The sequence below is a fragment of the Hippoglossus stenolepis genome, chromosome 6 (genome assembly GCF_022539355.2).
Source record: "Hippoglossus stenolepis isolate QCI-W04-F060 chromosome 6, HSTE1.2, whole genome shotgun sequence".
Taxonomy (NCBI): Eukaryota; Metazoa; Chordata; class Actinopteri; order Pleuronectiformes; family Pleuronectidae; genus Hippoglossus; species Hippoglossus stenolepis.
In genome coordinates this window covers 25,419,505-25,432,711 of record NC_061488.1, presented here as the reverse complement: position 1 = coordinate 25,432,711, position 13,207 = coordinate 25,419,505, and the positions used below count along the sequence as shown (strand labels likewise).

The 13,207-nt window shown below is 43.6% G+C and overlaps 6 non-coding genes across 6 annotated transcripts; 3 read left to right on the top strand and 3 right to left on the bottom strand.

Moving 5' to 3' along the window:
- The first annotated feature begins 445 nt into the window (after positions 1–445).
- Positions 446–528, top strand: trnal-cag. Its single transcript has one exon. It is a non-coding gene; the product is annotated as a tRNA-Leu (tRNA).
- An 805-nt stretch (positions 529–1,333) lies between these two features.
- trnaq-cug lies at positions 1,334–1,405 on the bottom strand. Its single transcript has one exon. It is a non-coding gene; the product is annotated as a tRNA-Gln (tRNA).
- Positions 1,406–6,627: 5,222 nt separating this feature from the next.
- trnaq-uug lies at positions 6,628–6,699 on the top strand. The gene has a single exon. It is a non-coding gene; the product is annotated as a tRNA-Gln (tRNA).
- Positions 6,700–7,674: 975 nt separating this feature from the next.
- trnal-cag lies at positions 7,675–7,764 on the top strand. The gene is given in 2 exon segments: positions 7,675–7,713; positions 7,723–7,764. It is a non-coding gene; the product is annotated as a tRNA-Pro (tRNA).
- Positions 7,765–8,579: 815 nt separating this feature from the next.
- On the bottom strand, positions 8,580–8,651 carry trnaq-cug. The gene has a single exon. It is a non-coding gene; the product is annotated as a tRNA-Gln (tRNA).
- A 3,524-nt stretch (positions 8,652–12,175) lies between these two features.
- Positions 12,176–12,247, bottom strand: trnaq-cug. Its single transcript has one exon. It is a non-coding gene; the product is annotated as a tRNA-Gln (tRNA).
- Between the last annotated feature and the right edge of the window lie 960 nt (positions 12,248–13,207).

Here is a 13,207-nt window from a genome sequence, read left to right as displayed (position 1 = left end):
GTCACCAAAAGCTCTCGATTTTTGTTGAGATCTTCGTCTGTGTCGTCTACGCGAATGGCACCTCTTTTTAATCCTGAGATATTTGTTTTCTTTTTTGCGTCTGTCATGTGTTAGAAACATTATAAACACAACAACTCACTTGCGGCTTATCTTCCAGTTAATCCCCTACTGTTTTCTCACATGGGCTCATTCGGACATATTCTGGAGTTTTTACTCGGGGGGGCTGGCAGGAGAAACTCAGGAGAAAGTCCAGAGCCTCTGAGTTGGCATGTGTGTTCTCACATACAGCCCCTCCGGAGAATGTCAGGAGATTATAGAGTTCAGTGCATCTTGAAGCCTTCTGTGTAATTCTTCCAAAGTGTTCAGGCCAGTAAGTGAACATACCACGCTTCAAAACCTGGTTAAACCTCTGAAAAATATGATAGCCTTTTCCTGCTGTAATACAGTCAGGATGGCCGAGCGGTCTAAGGCGCTGCGTTCAGGTCGCAGTCTCCTCTGGAGGCGTGGGTTCGAATCCCACTTCTGACAGTGTGCTTTTAATTTGGGCAGAGCCAACGTAATGGGCAGGATCTCCGAAAACAATGAGTCAGCCTTCAGGGAAATGTCGAAAAACCTGGAGAGCTGGAGCTGCAACAACAACCTCATAACCCGAGCAAAACAGGAGAAGTGATCCTGGACATCAGGAGATTAAAAGATAAATGACATCAGCTTATCTACATCAAAGGAGAGAGGGTGAAGGCATTGCGAATGATCCCTTTCCGATGACTTATTTTCACCCACTTTGGACTTTCTTTTCCTCCTGATTTATTATAACAGTGAGCTCCGCCAATCAAAGACATTGCTATTACACCTGAAGATTGCGGGTAATGCAGTACTTTGCCTTTACACCACTAATAAAACACATTTTTCTTAAAATGCAGTTTCACATCATACAGACATCTACAGTAGTATATAGCTTGTGTTAAGTCTACCTCTGATGGTTACAATATAATGGATAATTATCAAAATCTCTATTCAGGAAATGAATAAGATGTTCTAACTTTCAGCTTCTTTCATGGATCAGCTGGTAAAGCTATTTAAGTTTAAGTTATTTTGTAGTATGCTAACATATTTCTATCATTTCAATTCTGTAGAAGCCCAACTTATGAAAACAGTTGGCCCAAAGACTTGTTGTTGTTTGTTGCATTCAAAGGCCTGGCCATTTCAATCACAACACAAGACACATTACTGAAGTCAATCAAAGGTCATCTATCAATGGGTAATATGTCACGTCTTTCCTGAACAGAGTCATCAAGTGCTGATGGACTGACAACTGTTGGTCTCCTCAAAAATCAGGTCCTACCGAGATTTGAACTCGGATCGCTGGATTCAGAGTCCAGAGTGCTGACCATTACACTACGGAACCACTACATCGCACATGTAAACACCAATGTGGTCGGGTGTTTTACTCTTTATACAAGAGCGTGGTCTTGTGTTTGATATCAGGACTTAATGATTTGACATCCAGATTTGGTCAGAATCAGCTTTATTGGCCCTGTATGCATACACAAGCAATTTGACTCCGGTTTTTCTGTTGCTCAACGCATGTGACAGACAACAAACAAACAAAAAAACAAGGACAACAAGCAGAACAAGGTTAAGCAAACATTCAACTAGTATGTACAAGTATGAATATAAATATATATGCAAAAGTTTGTATATATGAACATAAAACCCAACAACAATGACAATGAAATGGAGAAATAGTTCGATGATGCAGAGATGCTCGAATAAATATGGGAAAGATTGTCACAGGATACTTTATATACATGAGGTAGATGGAATATGTATATATATATAGATTAAGGAATATAAAGGTACCAGATTATTGCAGTACCTGATTGTTCCTGACACTGTATGACTTGATTAAGTGTTCATCAGAGTGATGGCCAGAGGAAAGAAGTTGTTCTGGTGACTGGTAGTTTTGGTTTTCAGTGCTTTGTAAAGCGCCTACGAGGGGAAGAGTTGGAACTGGTGGAGTCCAGGGTGTGATGGGTCTGCAGTGATGTTTCCTGCCCTTTTCCTGACTCTGGAGATGTACAAGTCCTGGTTGGAGGGCAGGCTGGCACCAATGATTTTTTCTGCAGACCTGACTGTCCTCTGTAGTCTGTTCCTATCCTGTTTGGTGGCCGATCCAAACCAGACAGCGATGCATGCGCGGAGAACAGACTGGATGATAGCAGTGTAGAACTGGATCAACAGCTCCTGGAGGCAGGTTGAACTTCCTGAGCTGGCGAGAAGCGCACATCCTCTGCTGGGCCTTTTTGGTGATGTTGTCGATGTTGGAGGCCCACTTTAGGTCGTGGGAGATTGTGGATCCCAGAAATCTGAAGGTCTCCACAGCAGACACATTGTGCTGTTGAGTATGCTGAGGGGGGGCAGTGTTGGGGGGCTCCTCCTGAAGTCCACTGTCATCTCCACAGTTTTGAGCTTGTTCAGCTCCAGGTGGTTCTGACTACACCAGAGGGCCAGCTGTTCCACCTCCCGTCTGGACGCAGACTCATCACCGTCCCTGATGAGGCCGATGACCGTTGTGTCGTCTGCGAACTTCGGGAGTTTTACAGACGGGTTCCCTGGTCCTCAGTGCTTGTATTCATTTCCCCCATTTTCAGGTCTATGTATACTTGTCTCCTGCTTACTTTGATTTTAACTCATGTAGGTGGTCAGGGGCAGACAGTTTCGTTCGGGAGTCTTTCTTTTTAGTTTCTGCAGACACAGTAATGCTTACTCCAGTGAGGAGATGGCTTTGCCATGTGAGCTACACAAGACACAGCAATGGCTGCTAAATTACTTCTGATTAGTGTCTATTGTTAATGTGTAAAGGAGCGAGGTCAGCGGTGAGTGAGGAGGGATATCACATGCAGCAGCACGGTGTGTGCTGAGATACCTGGCCTCCAGGTAATGTGTATCTGCAGCAATCCTGAACGAGTATGTGATGACTAAGGTTTCACGCGTCCTGGTTCCATGGTAAAATGGTCAGCACTCTGGACTTTGGAATCCAGTGATCCGAGTTCAAGTTTCTCGTGGAACCTCAGGTTAGTTAATATTTCTGTGGGAAGTAGAGTGATGTAAAGATTTGGCAGAAGGTCTCTGGTCCTGTACTTTAAGTGAAGCAGGATTTGGCGCTACTCCGTTAACTTTCTGTTAAATTGGGGTTTCTGCTCCCTGCTATTAATTCATTCACTTCTTTATCGGAGTAAATCGCAAGAACGTAAGTTATGCTGAACGGTTGACTCGCTCCTGGAGCAGGTTAAATTGAGACGAAACATCAACCAGTATGAAGGCACCTCCCACTGACCAATCAATTCCTTTGAAACATGACATCAAAAGCAGTTCTTAGAGGATCCTTGCGGAGCAAAAAAAAAAAAAGTGATCCTGAAGTGGTTAGGGCGTAGCGCCCGGCTGGGATCTCTGAAAGATATCCTGGGCTGCTGAACTTCGCTGGTGGTATAGGCTCCCAGGTGGTCAGTTGTGTTCGCCAACAACACAAGGTGAAATTCCTGTAGCATTAAGGTGAGGGATAATGTGTAACGTGAGTAAAGGTCACAGGCTATCACTTGTCTATGCTTACAGCACATCAACACCAGCCAGCCACCAAAGCTCTCGATTTTTGTTGAGATCTTGGGCCTGTGTCAAGCCTACGCGAATGGCACCTCTTTTAATCCTGAGATATTTGCCGTTTTCTTTGCGCTCTGTCATGTGTTAGAAACATTATAAACACAACAACTCACTTCAGGCTTATCTTCCAGTTAATCCCCTACTGTTTTCACATGGGCTCATTCGACATATTCTTGAGTTTTTACTGGGGCTGGGTGGTGAGAAACTCAGAGAGCCCAGAGCCTCTGAGTTGGCATGTGTGTTCTCACATAGCTCCTCCGAGAATGTCAGGAGATTACAGAGTTCAGTGCATCTTGAAGCCTTCAGTAATTCTTCCAAGTGTTCAGGCCACAGTATGAACATACCACGCCCAAAACCTGGTTAAACCTCTGAAAATATGATAGCCTCTTTCCTGCTGTAATACAGTCAGGATGGCCGAGCGGCTCCAAGGCGCCATGCTCAGGTCGCAGTCTCCTCTGGAGGCGTGTTCAATCCCACCTCTCTGACAGTGTGCTTTTAATTTGGGCAGAGCTTGAACGTGAATGGGCAGGATCTCCAAAAAACAATGAGTCAGCCTTCAGGGAAATGTCGAAAACCTAGAGAGCTGGAGCTGCAACAACAACCTCATAACCCGAGTTAAACAGGAGAAGTGATCTCAGGGACATCAGGAGATTTTAAAAGATAAATGACATCAGCTTATCTACATCAAAAGGAGAGAGGGTAGCTTTTACTATAATGATCCCTTTCCGATGACTTATTTTCACCCACTTCTTGGACTTTCTTTTTTCCTCCCAGATTTATTATAACAGTGAGCTCCGCCTAATCAAAGACATTGCTATTACACCTGAAGATTGTTGGTAATGCAGTACTTTGCCTTTACACCACACTAATAAAACACATTTTTCTTAAAATTTTAAGCCATCATACAGACATCTGTAGTATATAGCTTGTGTTAAGTCTACCTCTGATGGTTACAATATAATGGATAATTATCAAATCTCTATTCAGGAAAATGAAATAAGATGTTCTAACTTTCAGCTTCTTTCATGGATCAGTTGGTAAACTATTTAAGTTTGCTATTTTGTAGTATGCTAACATATTTCTACTCATTTCACTCTGTAGCTTCAACTTATGAAAACAGTTGGCTCAAAGACTTGTTGTTGTTTGTTGCATTCAAAGGCCTGGCCATTTCATGCTAATCACAATACAAGACACATTGAAGTCAATCAAAGGTCATCTTATCAATGGGTAATATGCCTGTACGCCTTCTGAACAGAGTCATCAAGTGCTGATGGACTGACAACTGTTGGTCTCAAATCAGGTCCCACCTCTAGATTTGAACTCGGATCGCTGGATTCAGGAGTCCAGAGTGCTGACCATTACACTACATGGAACCAACACGTGGGTCATGGCAAAACACCAATGTGGTCGGGTGTTTTACTTCCTTTATACAAGAGCGTGGTCTTGTGTTTGGATATCAGGACTTAATGATTTGACATCCAGATTTGGTCAGAACTTATTGGCCTTGTATGCATATTACGCTACCTGACTCGGTTTTTCTGTTGCTCTCAACGTACAGACATAGACAAATAAACAAACAAAAAACAAGGACAACAAAGCAGAACAAGGTTAAGCAAACATTCAACTAGTATGTACAAGTATGAATATAAATATATATGCAAAAGTTTGTATATATGAACATAAAACCCAACAACAATGACAATGAAATGGAGAAATAGTTCGATGATGCAGAGATGCTCGAATAAATATGGGAAAGATTGTCACAGGATACTTTATATACATGAGGTAGATGGAATATGTATATATATATATAGATTAGAATATAAAGGTACCAGATTATTGCAGACGGATTGTTCCTGACACTGCATGGGATTTGATTAAGTGTTCATCAGAGTGATGGCCAGAGGAAAAAGAAGCTGTTCTAAGTGTGACTGGTAGTTTTGGTTTTCAGTGCTTTGTAGCGCCTCTGAAGGTAGAGGGGAAGAGCTGAACTGATGGAGTCCAGGGTGTGATGGGTCTGCAGTGATGTTTCCTGCCCTTTTCCTGACTCTGGAGATGCATGTCCTGCTGGAGGGCAGGCTGGCACCAATGATTTTTTCTGCAGACCTGACTGTCCTCTGTAGTCTGTTCCTATCCTGTTTGGTGGCCGATCCAAACCAGACAGCGATGCATGCGCGGAGAACAGACTGGATGATAGCAGTGTAGAACTGGATCAACAGCTCCTGAGGCAGGTTGAAACTCCTCCTGAGCTGGCTTATGGGAAGTACATCCTCTGCTGGGCCTTTTGGGTGATGTTGTCGATGTTGGAGGCCCACTTTAGGTCGTGTGGGAGATTGTGATCCCAGAAATCTGAAGGTCTCCACAGCAGACACATTGTGCTGTTGAGCATGGCAGTGGGGGCAGTGTGTTGGGGGCTCTCTCCTGGAAGTCACTGTCATCTCCACAGTTTTGAGCTTGTTCTCAGCTCCAGGTGGTTCTGGACTACACCTCTTCAGAGGGTCAGCTGTTCCACCTCCCGTCTGGACGCAGACTCATCACCGTCCCTGATGAGGCCGATGACCGTTGTGTCGTCTGCGAACTTCGGGAGTTTTACAGACGGGTCTCCTGGTCCCCTAGTGCTTGTATTCATTTCCATTAGGTCTGTATACTTGTCTCCTGCTTACTTTTGATTTAACTCATGTAGGTGGTCAGGGGCAGACAGTTTCTGTTGAGTCTTTCTTTAGTTTCTGCAGACACAGTAAATGCTTATCTAGTGAGGAGATGGCTTTATATGTGAGCTAAGACAAGACACAGCAATGGCTGCTAATTACTTGATTAGTGTCTATTGTTAATGTGTAAAGTGAGCGCAGGTCAGCGGGCGAGTGAGGAGGGAGGACATGCAGCAGCACGGTAAAAGGATACCTGGCCTATAATGTGTATCTGCAGCAATCCTGAACGAGTGGCGGTGATGATTTGGTTGCTCTACGTCCTGGTTCCATGGTGTAATGGTCAGCACTCTGGACTTTGAATCCAGTGATCCGAGTTCAAGTCTCGGTGGAACCTCAGGTTAGTTAATATTTCTCAGGAAGTATAGAGGATAAAGATTTGGCAGAAGGTCTCTGTCCTGTACTATGAAGCAGGATTTGCGCTCATCGTGTTAACTTTCTGTTAAATTGGGGGTTTCTGCTCCTACATAATTCATTCACTTCTTATCGGAGTAAATCGCAACGGTAAGTTATGTTGAACGGCTGACCTGCCCTGGAGCAGGTTAAATTGGAGACGAAACATCAACCAGTATGAAGGCACCTCCCACTGACCAATCAATTCCTTTGAAACATGACATCACAGTTCTTAGAGGATCCTATGGAGCAAAAAAAAAAAAAGGATCCTGTTGTTAGGTTAAGTTCAGCTGGATCTCGGAAAGATATCCTGGGTTTGTTGAACTCGCTTTGTAGTATAGGCCCCAGGTGGTCAGTTGTGTTCACAACAACACAGAAATCTCTGTAGCATTAAGGTGAGGGATAATGTAACGTATAAAGGTCGCTGTGGCTATCACTTGTCTATGCTTACAGCACATCAACACCAGCGTCACCAAAAGCTCTCGATTTTTGTTGAGATCTTCGTCTGTGTCGTCTACGCGAATGGCACCTCTTTTTAATCCTGAGATATTTGTTTTCTTTTTTAAGGCCTGTCATGTGTTAGAAACATTATAAACATGCCAACAACTCACTTGCGGTTTATCTTCCAGTTAATCCTACTGTTTTCTCACATGGGCTCATCTCGGACATATTCTGGAGTTTTTACTCTGGGGGCTGGGCAGGAGAAACCCTCTGTGGAGAAAGTCCAGAGCCTCTGAGTTGGCATGTGTGTTCTCACATACAGCCCTCCGGAGAATGTCAGGAGATTAGCAGAGTTCCAGTGCATCTTGAAGCCTTCAGTAATTCTTCCAAGTGTTCAGGCCACAGTAAGTGAACATACCACGCTTCAAAACCTGTTAAACCTCTGAAAAATATGATAGCCTCTTCCTGCTGTAATACAGTCAGGATGGCCGAGCGGTCTAAGGCGCCATGCCTAGGTCGTCACAGAAGCTCTCCTCTGGAGGCGTGGGTTCGAATCCCACTTCTGACAGTGTGCTTTTAATTTGGGCAGAGCCAACGTAATGGGCAGATCTCCGAAAACAATGAGTCAGCCTTCAGGGAAATGTCGAAAACCTAGAGAGCTGAGCTGCAACAACAACCTCATGTAACCCGAGCAAAAACAGGGAGAAGTGATCCTGGACATCAGGAGATTAAAAGATAAAATGACATCAGCTTATCTACATCAAAGGAGAGAGGAAGGCATTTTGCGAATGATCCCTTTCCGATGACTTATTTTCACCCACTTTGGGACTTTCTTTTCCTCCTGATTTATTATAACAGTGAGTCTTTACGAATCAAAGACATTGCTATTACAAGCACCTGAAGATTGCGGGTAATGCAGTACTTTGCTCATAATTCACTAATAAAACACATTTTTCTTAAAATGCAGTTTCATATCATACAGACATCTACAGTAGTATATAGCTTGTGTTAAGTCTACCTCTGATGGTTACAATATAATGGATAATTATCAAAATCTCTATTCAGGAAATGAATAAGATGTTCTAACTTTCAGCTTCTTTCATGGATCAGCTGGTAAAGCTATTTAAGTTTAAGTTATTTTGTAGTATGCTAACATATTTCTATCATTTCACTTGTAGAAGCCTAACTTATGAAAACAGGTTGGCTCCAAAGACTTGTTGTTGTTTGCTGCATCCAAAGGCCTGGCCATTTCAATCACAACACAAGACACATTACTGAAGTCAATCAAAAAGGTCATCTATTAATGGGTAATAAGTCACATCTTTCCTGAACAGTATCATCAAGTGCTGATGGACTGGACAACTGTTGGTCTCCTCAAAATCAGGGTCCCACCGAGATTTGAACTCGGATCGCTGGATTCAGAGTCCAGAGTGCTGACCATTACACCATGGAACCACTACACGCTTGGCAAACACCAATGTGGTCGGTGTTTTACTTTATACAAGAGCGTGGTCTTGTGTTTCTGATATCAGGACTTAATGATTTGACATCCAGATTTGGCTCAGAATCAGCTTTTATTGGCCTTGTATGCGCATACACATAAGCAATTTGACTCCGGTTTTTCTGTTGCTCTCAACGTACAGACATAGACACAACAAACAAACAAAACAAGGACAACAAAGCAGAATGTAAGGTTAAGCAAACATTCAACTAGTATGTACAAGCATGAATATAAATATATATGCAAAAGTTTGTATATATGAACATAAAACCCAACAACAATGACAATGAAATGGAGAAATAGTTCGATGATGCAGAGATGCTCGAATAAATATGGGAAAGATTGTCAGTTATGATACTTTAGATATATACATGAGGTAGATGGAATATGTATATATATATAGATTAGAATATAAAGGTACCAGATTATTGCAGACGGATTGTTCCTGACACTGTATGACGGATTAAGTGTTCATCAGAGTGATGGCCAGAGGAAAGAAGCTGTTCTGGTGACTGGTAGTTTTGGCCTTCAGTGCTTTGTAGCGCCTACATGAGGGGAAGAGTTGGAACTGGTGGAGTCCAGGGTGTGATGGGTCTGCAGTGATGTTTCCTGCCCTTTTCCTGACTCTGGAGATGTACAAGTCCTGGTTGGAGGGCAGGCTGGCACCAATGATTTTTTCTGCAGACCTGACTGTCCTCTGTAGTCTGTTCCTATCCTGTTTGGTGGCCGATCCAAACCAGACAGCGATGCATGCGCGGAGAACAGACTGGATGATAGCAGTGTAGAACTTTCCGGATCAACAGCCCTGAGGCAGGCTGAACTTCCCAGAGCTGGCGCAGGAAGTACAACCTCCGCTGGGCCTTTTGGTGATGTTGTCGATGTTGGAGGCCCACTTTAGGTCGTGGGAGATTGTGGATCCCAGAAATCTGAAGGTCTCCACAGCAGACACATTGTGCTGTTGAGTATGGTGAGGGGGGGCAGTGTTGGGGGGCTCCTCCTGAAGTCCACTGTCATCTCCACAGTTTTGAGCTTGTTCAGCTCCAGGTGGTTCTGACTACACCAGAGGGCCAGCTGTTCCACCTCCCGTCTGATCCAGACTCATCACCATTCCTGATGAGGCCGATGGACCGCTGTGTGTCGTCTGCGAACTTCGGGAGTTTTACATAGGACGGGTTTCCTGGTCCCTAGTGCTTGTATTCATTTCATTAGGTCTGTATACTTGTCTCTGCCTACTTTGATTTAACTCATGTAGGTGGTCAGGGGCAGACAGTTTCTGTTGAGTCTTTTAGTTTCTGCAGACACAGTAAATGCTTACTCCAGTGAGGAGATGGCTTTGCCATGTGAGCTACACAAGACACAGCAATGGCTGCTAATTACTTCTTGATTAGTGTCTCATTGTTAATGTAAAGTGAGCGCAGGTCAGCGGGTGAGTGAGGATGTGGAGGACCATGCAGCAGCACGGTAAAAGGATACCTGGCCTATAATGTGTATCTGCAGCAATCCTGGAACGCAGTGGCGGTGATGATTTGGGTTGCTCTACGCCCTGGTTCCATGGTGTAATGGTCAGCACTCTGGACTTTGAATCCAGTGATCCGAGTTCGTGCCGTGGAACTCTGTAAGAAGCAATATTTCTCAGGAAGTATAGAGGATAAAGATTTGGCAGAAGGTCTCTGTCCCGTACTATGAAGCAGGATTTGCGCTTCATCGTGTTAACTTTCTGTTAAATTGGGGTTTCTGCTCCTACATAATTCATTCACTTTATCGAGTAAATCGTAACGGTAAGTTATGCTGAACGGCTGACCTGCCCTGGAGCAGGTTAAATTGGAGACGAAACATCAACCAGTATGAAGGCACCTCCCACTGACCAATCAATTCCTTTGAAACATGACATCACAGTTCTTAGAGGATCCTATGGAGCAAAAAAAAAAAAAGGATCCTGTTGTTAGGTTAAGTTCAGCTGGATCTCGGAAAGATATCCTGGGTTTGTTGAACTCGCTTTGTAGTATAGGCCCCAGGTGGTCAGTTGTGTTCACAACAACACAGAAATCTCTGTAGCATTAAGGTGAGGGATAATGTAACGTATAAAGGTCGCTGTGGCTATCACTTGTCTATGCTTACAGCACATCAACACCAGCGTCACCAAAAGCTCTCGATTTTTGTTGAGATCTTCGTCTGTGTCGTCTACGCGAATGGCACCTCTTTTTAATCCTGAGATATTTGTTTTCTTTTTTGCGTCTGTCATGTGTTAGAAACATTATAAACACAACAACTCACTTGCGGCTTATCTTCCAGTTAATCCCCTACTGTTTTCTCACATGGGCTCATTCGGACATATTCTGGAGTTTTTACTCGGGGGGGCTGGCAGGAGAAACTCAGGAGAAAGTCCAGAGCCTCTGAGTTGGCATGTGTGTTCTCACATACAGCCCCTCCGGAGAATGTCAGGAGATTATGCAGAGTTCAGTGCATCTTGAAGCCTTCAGTAATTCTTCCAAGTGTTCAGGCCACAGTAAGTGAACATACCACTTCTTTCAAAACCTGTTAAAACTCTCTGAAAAATATGATAGCCTCTTCCTGCTGTAATACAGCCAGGATGGCCGAGCGGTCTAAGGCGCTCGCGCGTTCAGGGTCGCAGTCTCCTCTGGAGGCGTGGGTCTGAAATCCCACTTCTGACAGTGTGCTTTAATTTGGGCGGAGCCAATCGTAATGGGCAGGATCTCCGAAACAATGAGTCAGCCTTCAGGGAAATGTCGAAAAACCTAGAGAGCTGGAGCTGCTGCAACAACAACCTCATAACCCGAGCAAAACAGGAGAAGTGATCCTGGACATCAGAGATTAAAAGATAAAATGACATCAGCTTATCTTACATCAAAGGAGAGAGGGTAAAAAGGCATTTGCGAATGATCCCTTCCGATGACTTATTTTCACCCACTTTGGACTTTTTCCTCCTGATTTATTATAACAGTGAGCTCCGACAATCAAAGACATTGCATGAGCACCTGAAGATTGCGGGTACGCAGTACTTTGCCTTTACACCACTAATAAAACACATTTTTCTTAAAATGCAGTTTCACATCATACAGACATCTACAGTAGTATATAGCTTGTGTTAAGTCTACCTCTGATGGTTACAATATAATGGATAATTATCAAAATCTCTATTCAGGAAATGAATAAGATGTTCTAACTTTCAGCTTCTTTCATGGATCAGCTGGTAAAGCTATTTAAGTTTAAGTTATTTTGTAGTATGCTAACATATTTCTATCATTTCAATTCTGTAGAAGCCCAACTTATGAAAACAGTTGGCCCAAAGACTTGTTGTTGTTTGTTGCATTCAAAGGCCTGGCCATTTCAATCACAACACAAGACACATTACTGAAGTCAATCAAAGGTCATCTATCAATGGGTAATATGTCACGTCTTTCCTGAACAGAGTCATCAAGTGCTGATGGACTGGGACAACTGTTGGTCTCCCAAAATCAGGTCCCACCGAGATTTGAACTCGGATCGCTGGATTCAGAGTCCAGAGTGCTGACCATTACACCATGGAACCACTACACGTGTCATAAACACCAATGTGGTCGGGTGTTTTACTCTCTTTATACAAGAGCGTGGTCTTGTGTTTGATAGCAGGACTTAATGATTTGACATCCAGATTTGGTCAGAATCAGCTTTATTGGCCTTGTATGCGTACACATACAAGCAATTTGACTCCGGTTTTTCTGTTGCTCTCAACGTACAGACATAGACAAATAAACAAACAAAAAACAAGGACAACAAAGCAGAACAAGGTTAAGCAAACATTCAACTAGTATGTACAAGTATGAATATAAATATATATGCAAAAGTTTGTATATATGAACATAAAACCCAACAACAATGACAATGAAATGGAGAAATAGTTCGATGATGCAGAGATGCTCGAATAAATATGGGAAAGATTGTCACAGGATACTTTATATACATGAGGTAGATGGAATATGTATATATATATAGATTAGAATATAAAGGTACCAGATTATTGCAGACGGATTGTTCCTGACACTGTATGACGGATTAAGTGTTCATCAGAGTGATGGCCAGAGGAAAGAAGCTGTTCTGGTGACTGGTAGTTTTGGCCTTCAGTGCTTTGTAGCGCCTACATGAGGGGAAGAGTTGGAACTGGTGGAGTCCAGGGTGTGATGGGTCTGCAGTGATGTTTCCTGCCCTTTTCCTGACTCTGGAGATGTACAAGTCCTGGTTGGGTGGGCAGGCTGGCACCAATGATTTTTCTGGGTAGACCTGACTGTCCTCTGTAGTCTGTTCCTATCCTGTTTGGTGGCCGATCCAAACCAGACAGCGATGCATGCGCGGAGAACAGACTGGATGATAGCAGTGTAGAACTGGATCAACAGCTCCTGAGGCAGGTTGAACTTCCTGAGCTGGCGCAGGAAGTACATCCTCTGCTGGGCCTTTTTGGTGATGTTGTCGATGTTGGAGGCCCACTTTAGGTCGTGGGAGATTGTGGATCCCA